This window comes from Orcinus orca, chromosome 5, assembly GCF_937001465.1.
Source record: "Orcinus orca chromosome 5, mOrcOrc1.1, whole genome shotgun sequence".
In the NCBI taxonomy this organism is placed as follows: Eukaryota; Metazoa; Chordata; class Mammalia; order Artiodactyla; family Delphinidae; genus Orcinus; species Orcinus orca.
The window spans coordinates 116,192,325-116,208,352 of NC_064563.1; the positions used below are offsets into that span (position 1 = coordinate 116,192,325).

Genomic DNA, 16,028 nt, shown 5'->3' on the forward strand with positions numbered 1-16,028 from the left:
CATATATTGTCCTTGAAAACTGCACCAACGAAAAGAGGAAGCCAATAATACTTCAGATAGTAAAGAATAGATCAAGGATATTCCTACATATCTGAGGCTGAAAACTGTTGTGACATCAATATTATTGTTTAAAACAATTATTACCCTAGTATCCAATAAGGTAAAATATTTTCAATAGTTATAAATATATATTATATACAATCATATATATTATACATTTCATAACATATAAGAATAACTGGGATAAACACCAGTAACTCATTGAAGAGATGTAGAACATATTTTTTCCTGAAAAACTAATAAGTTGAATTTATGATTCTAGTTACCTTGCTGTATATTTGCTTCAGCCTTTTATGTAGAAAGTGAGAACTGATCAAACAATTTTATGCTAAATGTGTTAATAGGCTTGTTTTTATTTATTTATTTTCCTTTATGCACTATCATATTTGTCCACTATTCAACTTCTCTATTAAATTATAGTCATAGATAAATTGCCTTAATTTTGTACAAACTCTGCCTGAATAAAACACATATTTTCTCAGTTCTAAAAAAGATATTCATTAAATGCAGAACTTTCAATTTGCACTGAGACTGCAAACGATTATTTTTTCAAGTCCACTTGTAGCAAGAACTTGAAAGACCAATAATATACTTGTTTTAAAAAAAGAATTGACTATCAGTCATCTCCATTCAACTTTGCCTGGTCATTGTGCTTTCCTTACTAGACCAAATAACAGCCTTTTTTTCTTTTACAGATAATGAGTCCTTTAAACTCTTATACTGAATACAGTAATATCTTGAAATTTTTATGTTAACTCTATTGTAAATTGAAAATTTCTTAACCTGGGCTAAAGTGATTGTAATAACTCTGTGTAAAATGTCATTTCAAAAGACTATTCCAGAGACATAATAGTAATGGGGAAATGCAGCAAATTGACTCTGATGTAATGCCAATTGATCATGTCTTTTCACTCTGAATTAGTGGTCACGGATGTTTCAAATATATATGTTTGATGAAAACTTTGGAAATACACCTAACAATGCTGGATTTTCTAACTGCTGAAGGAAACTCTTCTTTTACATCTCAGTCCTGTAAGAGTTAATTCTGTTCCCTACAAGGATGTAATCTGTAAGGTAGGTCTGGAAAGCAGCAAAAGCAACCTGGACTTGAAGTAACACTTCTGTTGTCAAGGGTTACTGATGGGGGAAGGGAAGAGGCTACAAGGGGAAGGAGTTATGGAAATGAAGAAGGATCGTAGCACACACTACATAAATTCAAATGCTATACATGTGTTTGGAATAAGATCTCAATTCTGTTGTATTTTTGCATTTTGTGTTTTCATTTATTTACTTTACACATGGCTGGTGAATTTATGAGTTGGTTGCTACTGACCTTATTCAGCGTATCACTTTCTAACAGCATTGAGCTGTAAATTACAGACATAATTTTGTAATTAAATTTACATTACTATTTACATCTAAAACCCAATAAAATTATGTTATTTCCTAAGTTGTAATATCAGCAAATATCTTAGATGGAACTTGGTGGAGAGTCTGTGTCATTTCAGGCAGGATTTCTTGCCTTCCACAAAATTAAAGGTCAGGGAAAAGCATGCTTAAGGGCTTTAAATTTATATATATTAAGATTCAGCTATTAATATTCTAATTTTTAAGATAACTACCTTTAATGATGATGTACTGGAGGATTTTTTGCACAACATTACAATATTTCAAAATTGCCAGTCACCACAGGCCTGCCTCACTTTAAATCTCCTTGTGCCAATTTGCATCACTAATGGGCTTGCAAAGAGAGAAACTGTAAAAAGAAAATGTGGCAATGAATAGTGAATGCTTGACATATTGTGACATCGATATCTTTATGCTGATTTATATTTTTGTGTCAATACTCACTAATAAAATGTTTCTAAATTTCCTATTTTGCAAAATAAAAAAGATGCCCATGGCATGGTCATGGATGGCATTTTTTTTCAGTAGTCTTTAAAAAATATATCCCAAATATCTTAACGTTCATATTTTAGCTTCTGCCATTTTAACCTGTTTATTTTGAGTAGTCATGCACTTTCAAGAATAAAATTAGATGCTATTTTATTTAAGTGAAAGGCAGAAGTATCTGACTATATAAATATTTCCTGGATTTACATCCGAATAATGCATAACAGAAAAAAAAAAAAAGAGGGTTTTCCTGCCAAATGTATCTGTGTGGATTTTCCCCAGAAAATGTTCTTTCAAAAAGCCTTTGTATGTTCAAAGCCAATCCACACAGGCAATTAAAAGCAAATATGAAATGATAGATCACATGACATGAGTTTAAAAGTGAGGGTTTTTTTTCCTCCGTTAAACATCGCAGCAGGCATTACAATACCAGAGGTAACGAGTCAATTAAATCTATTTTCCCCTCTGCGCCTCCGAAGCTGCGTGCGTAGTGTTGCTGCGTAGTTTAGCGCCAGAGCAGTAGGACCCAGGGGCCTCCGCAGCCACCAATAGAAGCGCGCACTTGGACCTATTTGCATGCAATGCCCTCTGCTCTGCTCATTAATAGTAATACAGATAACGGGGTTGAAAGAATCCTCTACTGAAGAACGACTGGATTCTTCCAGGGTGCTGATACTGAGAAGAAACCCGACTTCACTCTCTCCCTATTTCCCACTCTTTTATTTGTAAGTCACAGACAGCTTTTGCTTGGTTGAACTCGGAAGGTCTCCGTGCCCAGCAAAGTTGGAGAGCTGCGCCTGCACCGCGGAGCCGCTAGATTGCTGAAAACAGTCTTATCAAAGGGTAAGTCTCCCAAATGGTGGCAAAGATAGTGACAGCCGGCTTTCGAATTGTCTAGAGGCACACGCTCGGTTTCATAGCGGTGGTGATTGGAGTGCAGAATGGGTGCGGAAAGCACTCTGCAGTTTGTCCAGAAATTGTGACTAGTGCACCGGGATGTTTGTGGGTAGAATCAAAAACCTTCAGGCTAAATCGGAAATTGCAGCCTTTCGCTCGGCGGGATTCAACAAGTTTCCCTGTATGAGTGAGACGTTTATTTATTTCCTTGCAAGTTGTGCTGAATGTCCCTTCAGAGTGGGCTTGAGCCTGCTTCACAAAGAAGTTTCCGGGATTTGTGTCTGTTGTGTGTGGTTGAGTTAATCCTTGTTGGGGGAGGTTAGGTCGCGCATTTGGGCTTTCCAGGGACATACAGAAGAGCTGCCTCTTAGGATGCTCTTAGCATCAGCGGCCTGCTGGGTTGGTGCTGGGCAACTTTGCCGCGTAATCTCGGTGTCTCTGACCGCACCGCGGTTCATGATTGGGGACTGGGGTGCAGAAACCACCAGGTCCAAGACCATTTGAGCTCCCAAACTTTGAAAGCATTTTCCAAGAAGGAGGATGAGAATGGGGGCTTTGAAAATCAGCATTACTAGGTGAATTTTGGTAAACTCTTCGTGATATGTAGTGGGGTCTTTCAAGACCTGTGTTTTCAATCTGCGGTTTTTGCCTGGAAATGGAGTGCTGATGTGGAAGAGATGGAGGCTTAAAGCTAAGAGAGGGGGAACTTTTTCTGAGGGAGACGAGAGGATGAAGCGCAGATAGATGAATGAACAAGGTGCGTCCCATCTTTCACACACAAAAACCACACGAGTGGGGACGTGTCAGGAAGCGCTCTAGTTGGTAGCGTTTAACTGTAAAACGTATTGCAGGGAGGTCCAGGTGCCTCTGCATTACGGATGAAGCGCTGTGCCCTTCTCGGTCCTTCTCCCTGCCCCCTCTTCTCTCCCGGTCTCCTCCCGCCTGCAGCTCGGGGGTTGGCGCGGATGCGGCGGGCGCTTGGCTCAGCCCCGCAGCACTGCGGACACAATGGGAAGAGGCGGGCAGAGCTCTGCGGGCGGGTGGAGAGGGAGCTCGGCGTGGCAAGCCGGCTGCCGCTCCGCAGGGGGTTACGGCGCTGCGGAGGTTGCGCCCAGCAGCCACGCTTCACAAGGTCCCCGAGGGGCCGGAGCTGGACGCGCACGCCTGGCCGCAGAGGTCCCGGGTTATCTATCCTTACAGGGGCCACAGGTGGGATAGGCAGACGGAATGCTAAAGCATCTCATTCCAGCCCCGGGTCAGAGCTGCAGCCGCCAACCGAAAATCCCTAGGGTGCACCCCAAGCTTCCGAGAGGACTTGTACCCTAAGGGGAAAGAGGGCAAAGAGGAAAGAAGGGAAACGCTAATGAGGCTGCGAGAAGAGAACGGCAGCAAGCGATTTGGGCCAATTCTGGTCATCGGCCAGGCTTTTCTTTGCCCTTTTAAGTGGGCTGCTTTAGATGCGGCTTTGAAATGCGCTTCCTAACCTCTCTGCGGCACGGAAGGGGCAGGCTTCCAGACGCGGGAGCTCACTGGAGACTCCTTCTAGAGATGAAGGAAGGAGGTGGCAGGGCAGGGGGCTTCATTTGGCAGTGTCATTTAACCCTGACCTCAGCACCTCCCACCCTTTCACGCCCCCACCGGGGAGTGCCCTGACCTTGTAAATTCCTCTGGGTCATCTGTCCTGTTTCTTTTTAAGTGATTGTACCAGGCTGTGTGTCACGAAGGGCTGTGAAGAGATGGTTTGTGTATTTCCAAATAGCGGTGGGAGATTGTTTAATTCAAGGTGGATTGCCAACCCCCGCTGAGCACTTGGAGGAAGGGGCATAGATTAAGGACCCTAAGGAATGGTCCACATGGGGATGTTGGTTGCTTGAAGGGGATCTTTCAGAGGAAATATACTCCTCAGAGCACATGGGATAAGACAATAATATTTCATTACATTTGTGCCCTTCATTGTGTTTGTTTGGCAAGTAGGATGTAATACTAAACAAATTATTGTGAGAATCCACCTACTTATTAGGCAGCCAACTAGAAGCCTGGCAGCTAGGCTTTCAGACCCAAACTGGAGGCTCCTAGCACCGAGTATTTTGAGACTTCGTTTTCCACCCATATCCTGATATCTCCTCTTTATCTTGAGGAGGTACTTGTAGTTCTTTTGAAAGCGTTCTGGAAGGCATACAGCATGTTGAGTTTATTAAAGGGGTTTATTAAAGGATCCACTGGTGTTCCATCAACCCCTTTCCTTCCTCTCCCAAAACAGAAGAAATACCAAAATCATCAATAGCTCAACCAGAACAAATGTCTAGTTAGTAGGAGGACTTTGTTTCTTAGGCATCTAGCTTCTTCCCATAAGAAAGGGAAAGGGTGAAACTGAGGAGTAAGTAGGGAGTTAGGGCATATCATTGCCATAGATTTTGGACTGCCTTTAACCTTTCTCCACATATCAGTTTTGCTCCATGAGTCTTCCAGTTTACCCTTGTATAATCTGCAGAACTGAAGCACAATGACACAGCTGCAGATCCCTGATGGAAGCTTGCTTCAGAAAACAGCTGTTAATCACGTTTGCTCTATTTTCCTACTTACTTCCTTTTACTTCCCTTCCCTTCCCTTGTCCTTGAACCAGTGTTATCATCTTCTAGGCTTTATCCTGCGAAGGGTTAGTAATTTCCAGTGATCCAGCACCTGTGCTGAGTGTGGGGTTGGGGGGAGAGACTCACAGCTGCCCAGAGAGTCCTGTAGGTTTAAAGCTGACTTTCTCTTACCCTGTACTGTACAAAATAAAGAAAAATACCCTAATATCTCCCCAAAGAGAATTTTGTTGGTCTATATAGTTCTTTTATTTTAAATTATAAGATTCAATTCAAATACAAATAACATTGATCAGAAATGAAAGGGAAGCTATGCACTTGCATGCAACATTTGGAAAGTAATGTTATACTCAACTGTGAGATCACACCTTTTGGCATTATCTATACTTGGTACATTAGGAGCTATTTTTATTTAAGCAAGTTTTAATATGTTACTTACATTATGAGGCTGAGCAACTCAAAATACTGCAAGATGTGAATTTTAAAAGAAAAAAGCAAGACAGCAGGGGCTTCCTTGGTGGCGCAGTGGTTGAGAGTCCGCCTGCCATTGCAGGGGACGAGGGTTTGTGCCCCAGTGCGGGAGGATCCCACATGCCGCGGAGCGGCTGGGCCTGTGAGCCATGGCCACTGAGCCTGCGCGTCCGGAGCCTGTGCTCCGCAATGGGAGAGGCCACAACAGTGAGAGGCCCGCATACCGCAAAAAAAAAAAAAGCAAGACAGCAAAGCCAGCCCTTGGCAGCTTGATAAATGAGCAGGTGCAATGCCCCATTTGGGGTGGGGTTCCATCCAATCCACTAGAGAATGAGCACCTCCTTGTCATCCAGAAAACTCAACTGATTTTTCTCTTTCTCTGAGATCTGTGAGTTCAGAAACAAAAACATAATTGCATATAGTAGGCTAGAATTATGACCTGGTCACATTATCATTTATCTCTCTAAACTTACTATTGAGTTGAGTGAGCAGTAGTATTGTTGATGCATTCATGTTTATACCTAAAATATATGCTATAGGGACCAGCCAATTATCCTAATTCTATAGGAAATAAAGGTCCTAGAAGAGTAACTGGGGAAAACTGTAGTAACTGGGGAAAACTGTCTAGTGTTAGACACCCTAGCTGCAATAGATATTTCATTCAATCCTCACATCACGCTTTTGAAATAGACTATTAGATTTCTTTAACTTATGAAGAAACTGAATCTCAGAGAGGTTAAGCAAAATATACATAACCATTCAGCAAATAAGGGGCAGATTCACCATTGGAAACAAGCTCTTTTTCATGATATAGTACATGCTTTTCCTACATGTCATGGACCTATTTTTCCCTCATATTTAAATAAAAAGTTATTATTTTTTGAATTTTGTTTCAGAAGTCATAATTTCTGAACCTCTTAAATATCGTTTTCTTGTCCAAACCACTCTTTGCATTTCCCCCAGACCAATCTTCTGTAAACAGCAACTTTCCAAGGATGTCATAGCCATAACTTCTTTAGTAAGAAAGCTCCACCTCTAACCCCCACCCCAACTGTATCATCATCTTTTGAGGTCAGAGAAGAGGGGTGAAATGGGGCCTTCATCATTTGCTTTGAAATGTGGACAGATATGGCCAAGCAGTCTGGGAAGAGTCCATCAAGTTATTTTCAGATTGAAAATTGTACACCTCCACTTTCACCTTTCTGTACACATGGCTTCTCTGATCTGGAAGAGCCTCCCCTTGGCCAAACCCTGTTCACTTGTAAGAAGGTTCATGCTTCTCCTCCACCATGAAATTTCTCTGTCTATTCCAATCCTCATAGTTTTTACACACCTCTGAATTTCCCAATGAATTACAACGTCTGCCATCTAATTTGGTTTTAATTTATATTGTATATTTTACATAAATTATCTGTCAACTATAATTTTCTATTTGCTAATTATATTACTAAATTTAGCCCTTATTGTCTTCTCATTCTGTTCAGTCACCCCAGATGGTGTGATGCAAATCTAGTGTTTCAATAATGAAATCTAAATTTTATATCTTTATTCCACGTGTTGCTCCTGGTTGCCAAATTTATATGGCCAGGGAGCTACTTGACATCTCCACGTAGAGATGAATTACAAATATTTTAAAGGAAAATATAGTAAAAGAAATCATTTGAAGCCACATGCATTATCCTTCCTGCCAAACTTGCTCTTCTAGTTGAATTTCCAATTCATCAATAGCACATCATGTATCCAGAAAAATTCATCTTTGACACATCCCTCTGTCGTATCCACTACATTCAAGCAGTGAAAAAAATATGTACTGATGATTTTCTTTTTCTTGAACCCAACCTCTTCTTCCCACAGACAGACCTGCCCTCAAATCCTACTCATGCTTCCTAGGATCAGCCTTCTAAGCGATCACCTCACCTCCATTCTTGCCCCACTTGAATTCGTATGTATTATGCCTGCAGAGTCATCTTTCTAGAGCACAAACAATGAAGTCTAAACTCTTTATCATGTTATTTAAGGTACTCTATCATCTGGACCCAGAATTCCTCTCTTTTCAGCCTCCAGCTTTATCATTTGCTGTGAAAATCGACTTGCATTTTCTCACATACTCAGGATATGACATTACTCTCTGCTTTTGTTTATGTTGAAACTTCTGCCCAGAATGTTTCTCACTTTCTTGATCCTTGGGTGATCTTTGAAAACACAAAACAATTGTCACCTCTTCTGTGAAGACTTTCATGTTAAGCAAATCGATTTAAATATGTCTCTTTCTAATCCTTTCTTAATAATATCTCCAAAATTCCATTGCATTTGTTTATTTCATTTCCACCATGAGACTGAATTCCTCGAAGCAGTATTCCTCAAACTTTGTCCATTGAACCAAGAAGACCTCCAAATCAACAAAAATAACACTTAAAATACCACTCCCTGGACTCCCCTCCCTCACTAAATTGAACACATTAGAACATATGGGAGTGGAATTCTGGAATCCACATTTCAACAAGCATTTCAGGTGTAACCAGGCACTTGGAGTTTATCACAATGCTTATTCCTCAGTTCAGCCAGGTAATGTGGAGATTAATTTGGCAGTTGGGGGAGGAACCATCAGCATAGCTTCTTAGATCTTATTGAGAGCTGTGAGCATGGCTTCCTGGATTGTTGTGCTTCAAAGAAAGATTTGATTACAGAGTACAGTCAGTTAAATCATGTAATTCATTCTTACTGAAATTAAAGAGGCCTGCATCAGGAAGGCACACTTCTCAAGAGCAGAATTTTGAAAGATAAACTTTAGAGTTGAAGTGCTGCTGTGCAGAGTTCTTGGAGCTTTTAATGACTCTGACTTTTTATTAGTATGTCACGTTCATTTGGCAAAACCAGAGAAAACAGTGAAACGAATATTTATGAATTACCACCCAGATTAAGTACATATTAAAAATAAAATTGAACTTCTCTATGTACTTTTTCAGATTGTATCTACCTCTGAGGTAACCAGCATTGTAAATTTGCAATTATGATTCCCATGCATTTCTTCTTGATTTTACTAAGTATATGTACACCCTTCAATCATATGTAGTATTGTATTAAATAACTAAATATTTATATAAATTGTAACATACTATATGCATCCTTGGAAATGTTATTTTATGTGATTTATTGAAGTTGGTACAGAGAGATCTACTTCATTAATTTTCATTGCTGTATAGTATTCCTTTTTAATAAACCTACTACAGTTTACTTTTCCCTGTCTCATTAATAGGCATTTCTAATTTCCCACTATAGTAGACACTGTAGAAATGATTTTTTTTGGAGGACATGTATTACAGTGCCAATATTCAACACTTTTTAGACATATGACTATGAGTACAATTGCTTGACTATGTGGGTTTTACTTCTTTCCTTTATTCAGATATTGCCCAAATCCTACACAGTGCTTGCAGCATTTACAGTTTGCAAGTGCATTCATGTGATCTACCATTCTATCTATCCTTGTCAACATTTAATATTGTCACATTTCCCAGTTTTATCATTTGAATGGTTTAAATATGTCTTTTCTGATTATATGTGCAGTGAGCATGTTTCCTCTATGGTAAATTGCTAAAACATATATTTTACACATTTTTCTACTGAGGCATTTGTCTTTTTCCTATAGATTTATTAGAAATCCTTTATATGTTCTATATTCTAATTCATTTTTGGTATGTGCATTGCAAACATTTTTCCATAGGCTGTATCTTATCTTTTTCATTATGGCTTCTCCTTTTTACATCTTGTTTTAGAAACCATTCCCTATTGTGAAATCATGAAGATTTTTCCTAAAAATTTAAAAATTTTGCTTTTTACATTCAGGTCTTTGATTGATCTGCAGTTGCTTTTAGTCTTCCTATGCTAAGAAATGTGACAGTCATATACAAATGTTCCATATGTGGATGGATTATAAGACTACATGACAACTGCCCTCATTTAAGACATGTTTTTCTGGTCATTTCTGCCAGGTTGGTATGTGTCCTGTCATCTTACTGAATCATCAAAATGTTAATGAACCAGAATGAAAAGCATTAATTAAGATTTCAACCCAAATAGGTTTTATATTCAGCCATAATTAAAGACGAATGCCTTTTATGACAATCTCTTTGAAAGGTATGGGAATTGTTCATGTGTAATGAACCCTTAGCTATGCCTATAATCATTTACTTTAGTTTTAGTTCTTTATAGAGAATATTAATGAATATCACAAAGACACACTTTCCTTGTTTATAGGACAGTAGCAAAGTTACCTTAGAAATGTACTTCAATAGATCAAAGGAAGAAACATGGAACATTCTAGGAGTGAAGCATGATTGACCATTTGCCAGGTGAATTATAACCTGGAGGCAGAACATTTTAGCACAACAGCCAAGAGCTTCTTTTTTTTTTTAATTTTTAAAAAAATATTTATTTATTTATTTTGGCCACGCCAGGTCATTGTTGTGGCATGCGGGATCTTTAGTTGTGGCATGTGGGATCTAGTTCCCCAACCAGGGATTGAACCCGGGTCCCCTGCATTGAGAGAGTGCAGAGTCTTTACCCACTGGATCAGTCCCAGAAAGAGTTTCTGATCAATGTTGTAGCCCTTGAATAAGTACCCTAAAATATTAATCCAATCAAAAAAATTTAGAAAGGAAATTGTTTCAGTGCACTGTACATATTATATTGAACTTTACTCTGGAGTCAGGAACTAGGAAGACTGTAAAACAACTCCACCTGCTTATTTACTGTCACAGGCAGTTTCTGAAATAATTTGCTTTTTATTCTGCAGTGAACAACAATACCAAACAAACATGGTTTGTGCTAAACAAGTCTTAGATTACTTAAGTATTGGGTAGTAATTTAAAAGAGTTTAAGAATGGCCTGCTTTAGCCAATGAGAGAATCTTCTATTTATAACCTTCCCTGAAAAAAGATGAATTTTTTTAAAGCCTCTATGTCAAAAAAATAATTACACCCAGGCCATTAATTTCAATTCCTTTCAATTAATGCTCTTTATCATTACTCTGATCGAGGAAAGGAACTATTTTAGGAAATGAACAAATTCATGATGTAGCCTTACTTATTCATTATTTTTGTTGACTCTTTATATGATGCAAGTCTGAAGTATTCAGTATATCGCCCTTCACACTCAGATTCAGGATTACTCTTCTAACTTTTTTCCATTTCTCTCACTTCTCCCTAGGCATAGTGTCTCTTTTAATACACCACACACTTCACTGTCCCTGAACATGCCATTTTGTTTCCAAGTCATTGCCTTTGTCTTTCTATCTACTTAAAATATCCTTTTCCTTCTCTGTCTAGTGAGGTCATAATCATCCTTCAAGATATAACATAATTATTACCTCTCTTTTTGAAGCATTTCCTAATTTCCCCCCAGGAAACGTGTCTCTCTTTCATTTGTGTTTCAGTAGGTCTTAGTACTTACCAGTACTACCCTTTATTACAAGCAATATTTGTATGTTTTAATGACCAGACTTTGACTAACTAGGAGAAAGATGATAAGCAATTTCTCAGTGTATCCATCTAAAACTGCACTAACACTCTAACCACTAGCTGTTTGTGCCTATTGAGGACCTAAAATGTAGCTAGTGTGACAGAGGAACTGAATATTTAATTATATTAATTAAAGTTTAATTATTTTAAGTTTCAGTGGAAGTAGTCACAGTTTACATAGTCAATAGCCACATATAGCTAGTGGCTAACATATTGGATAGGGCAGATGTAGAATACCTCTATCATCACAGAAACTTCTGTTGCACAGTGTTGGGGAGAATAAACTCACAGTAAAATCTGGAACAAATGAATGAATGAATGAATCCTATAGGATATGCTGGTAACATTTGCTTTTCAATGGAAAACTGCCATTGTGTTGGATTATTCTTATGATTGTGTTGGTGAGGATAATTTTGCAGCTTTATGGAAAGAAACAGATAATCTCAACTTGACCAAGAAGATAATGATGATATGAAACCAAAGGGAGTATTAAAGTTTATCTTTGGTGAATTCCTTATATATTCTCCCAAAACTTGCTTGCCTGAGGTGGCAGTATAGCAAACATCACCTTTTAAGACAAAGGCATATAAGAAATAGGATTGAGGCAGAGGTAACAATTCTATCACTTAAGATTTAGATTTCTTCAGATGAGGACATAAATTCACTCACTCTTTTTCAAATTTAATTTTATATTAATACCGATTAGGTGACTATTATCAAAAAGGAACAAGAAAGCGAGAAAAATGAAAATATCAAGTGTTGGTAAGGATGTGGAAACACAACAACTGATGTGCATTGATGGTGGGAATATAAAATGATGCAGCCACTGTGAAAAATAGTATGGTGGTTCCTCAAAAAACTAAACAGAGTTACCATATGATCCAGCAACTCCACTTCTAGGTATATACCCAGAAGAATTGAAAACAGAGACTGGAATAGATATTTTTACTCCCATGTTCATACTAACATTATTCACAATTCCCAAAAGATAAGAAATCAAATTCATTCAACACATAAAGGGATCATCAAAATGTGATATATACCTACAAGGGAAGATTATTCAACCTTAAAAACGAACGAAATTCTGATACATGGTGCAACATGGGTGAGCATTGAAAACATTATCTTAATCGGTGTAAGTCAGACAAAAAAAAGAATAAATACTGTATGATTCCACGTATATGAGGTACCTAGCGCAGTCAAATTCATAGAGACATTGAGTAAAATAGTGGTTATTGGGGCTGGAGTAGGAAGGAACAGGAGTTACTGTTTAATGAGTATAGACTTTCAGTTTGGGATGATGAGAACGTTCTGAAAGTGGATAGTAGTGACGGTTGTACAACAATGTGAATGCACCAAGTTGTATACTTTAAAAGGTGAAAATGGTAAGTTTTATGTTACGTGTATTTTACCATAGTAAAAAATTACATTGTTAAATATATATTAAGTTCATTTATGGTTGGATACCTTCATCCCTTAGAAAAATATTTATCCTTCTAATGTGGTGTCTTAGTGCCCTTTAAAATGTTAATTTTAACGCAGCTCCACAGAATAGTCTCTCTGCCTATTAATAATAAGAGAAATGTGATAAGCCAAAAGAAATTTTATGTAAAATGAACATACATACAATGCATCTGGTCTGTGGTATGTACTGTACTAAACAAGGACATTTAATGGAGGAAAAAAACCCTTAACAATGAGCATTGTGCTTCTGGATACGACAGCTGCTGAGGTATGATGGAGGGTTTGGAATGAAATCACTGCATAACTGGATGCAGTGAAGTAGATGTGAAACCCCAGGAGGACTTTGTGCTGGGGCTGATACAAAGTGGCCAATAAGGCAATGTCTTAGCCACCTGCACATGCAAATTGCTAGATCAAAGACTAAATGATCAAATGGGACTACTCCAGTGACACAAATGTATGCGGATATCGTGAATTGAAGATTATGGAGCATCTGCTCCTTTGCTGACTCCTTGGGGGGCAGGATGTGTACAAGGAAGGGTCTTACTGTAGTGATGGTGAGAACACGGATTGCTCTCAGTGCTGGAAAATAAAGAAAAGCAACAGTCCTATCCTCCCCTTTTATGTTTTCTTTCCTTAGTGTGATGATTCACCTTCTAATATAATACTGCTTTAATTCACCCTCCTATTCTATTACCGGTAAATTTTCTAGGCAGGTCCAACTTGGAATCTTATGGATAACTCTTCTTCATGGCTGATGATCTATCATACTTAAAAAGCATCCTGAGCACACTGCTATATTTAAAATAGATAACCAACAAGGACCTACTGTATAGTACAGGGACCACTGAACAATATTCTGTAATAACCTAAATAGGAAAAGAATTTGAAAAAGAATAGATACATGTATATGTATAACTGAATCACTTTGCTGTACACCTGAAACTAACACAACATTGTTAATCAACTATGCTCCGTAAAAGTGAAAAGAAAAAGCATCCTGAAATTTACTTCCCTTCGTACATTACACAAAGATAAGGCTATTCATGTACCATGCAAAGGGCATGAGCTGGGTAAATTGTTTATTCAGGAGAGTAATACATTTTGTTGACCCGGTCATGCTCTTTTGCCAGATGCTGTTGATTGCAGGGTTTTTTCCGCCAAATTGAATTCAGGTTAGTAAGTGCAAGAGTGTAGAAAGAAGAGCCTGATATTATTAGTTTATTAGAATAATATTCTGACTAGACAAATTAATTGATCACTTTAATTCTGAGAATTGTGAGTATATTAAAAATTATTATTATTTTTTTGGCGGTACGCGGGCCTCTCACCGCTGCGGCCTCTCCCGTTGCGGAGCACAGGCTCCAGACGCACAGGCTCAGCGGCCATGGCCCACGGGCCCAGCCGCTCCGCGGCATGTGGGATCTTCCCGGACCAGGGCACAGAACCCGCGTCCCCTGCATCGGCAGGCAGACTCCCGACCACTGCGCCACCAGGGGAGCCCTATTAAAAACTATTTTTAAAGTGGTATCCTGGAATGAGAGCTTGAGCAGAGGTAAGGGAAAATATCAGAAAAGAATTTTCTTGTTTGTAATTTTTTTGTTGTTTTTCCTAGAGCTGTAGTTATAGCTAATATACTAGTGCATATATTCTTTATTTTGCCTTGGTTGCTACTGCCAGAGCAGCAAAGAAATGTTTTTGTCATAGAACTGCACAGCTTTGCCTATCCTTCTGCAGTCCAGGCACTTTATGGATTTTTTTAAAAATATTTATTTATTTATTTTTGGCTGTGTTGGGTCTTTGTTTCTGTGCGAGGGCTTTCTCTAGCTGCGGCAAGCGGGCGCCACTCTTCATCGCGGTGTGGCTCCAGGCGCGCAGGCTCAGTAGTTGTGGCTCACGGGCCTAGTTGCTCCACGGCATGTGGGATCTTCCCAGACCAGGGCTCGAACCCGTGTTCCCTGCATTGGCAGGCAGATTCTCAACCACTGTGCCACCAGAGAAGCCCCCACTTTATGGATTTTTAATTGAGATACAATTGTTATGTAACATTGTATAAGTTTAAGGTGACAAAATGCTGATTTGATAAACTTATATAATGCAAAATGATTACCACCATAGCATTAGTTAACACCTTCATCATGTGACATAATTACCATTTCTTCTTTGTGGTGAGAACATTTAAGGTTCACTCTCTTAGCAAGTGTCAAATATATAGTACCATGTTATTAACTATAAACACCATGCTATACATTAGATCCCTACCTGGCACTTTCTTTCATCTTTCTTTCTTTCACTTTCATTGTTTCTCCATTAAGTTCTTTCACTCTTCCTGAAAGAATTTAAAAAATATAACATAAAGAAGCCTGGAAACTATGCACCACTGTGATGCTCCTGCATTCACAGGATCTTCCCATTGGATCCTTGTTTTGCTTTGACATTCTTGTCTTCCATTACTTACTCTCCCAGAATAAGCGTGAAAAACTCATCGTTCACCTCATCACATGTGTATTAAATACCAATCTCTATGAGTCAGGGTACTAGACATTGAACCTCAGGGCAGTGAATGTAAGTGATCTCCACCCTCAGTAAATTCAAGTTCTAGCATAGAGTAGCTTCAGCTCCACAGCATCAGTGGGGTTCTCTCTCTGCTTTCCTTTTCTCTTCAATTTTGTGTAACACCTGCTCACACACTCTTGTCTCAGAAAAGTATCTGTTTCTTCTCTTCTGAGACAACTGTTCTCATTGGGGCCAGAACACACCCATTTTCCCCTTTTGTGTATCTTCAACCTTTCCATTCCCTGGCTCCTTTACTTATTTTTATAATTATTTCCACTCTAGGAAAACAAAAGCTTCTTCAAAGTTTTCATAATCCTTCTTTCTCAAGTTATCATCGTTTATCCTCTGCCGTCCTCTTAAAAATTAAACTTCTTGAAATAGTATCCTTCCCTTGTCTTCCTGTGGCTGTCTCTGATTCTTCACCCCTCCACCAATGGTAGATTGGTACAGCCCTAATCTGATCACATTTAGACCCCATAGATTCAAAATATGCCAAATCAATGGCCAAGCTTCAGACTTTATCCTAATTCAAATTTCTGTGACATTTGAAATTTATCTAATAAATTCCAAGACGCCATCT

General features: G+C 38.8%; 1 protein-coding gene across 1 annotated transcript in view; it reads left to right on the forward strand.

The window, feature by feature from the left end:
* The first annotated feature begins 2,550 nt into the window (after window positions 1-2,550).
* The window catches only part of ROBO1 (roundabout guidance receptor 1), a 1,104,762-nt gene continuing 1,091,284 nt past the window's right edge, over window positions 2,551-16,028 (forward strand). Inside the window, exon 1 of the mRNA XM_049709943.1 lies at window positions 2,551-2,796. The gene's annotated coding sequence lies outside the window, so the exon portion shown is untranslated. The remainder of the gene's footprint in view (window positions 2,797-16,028) is intronic.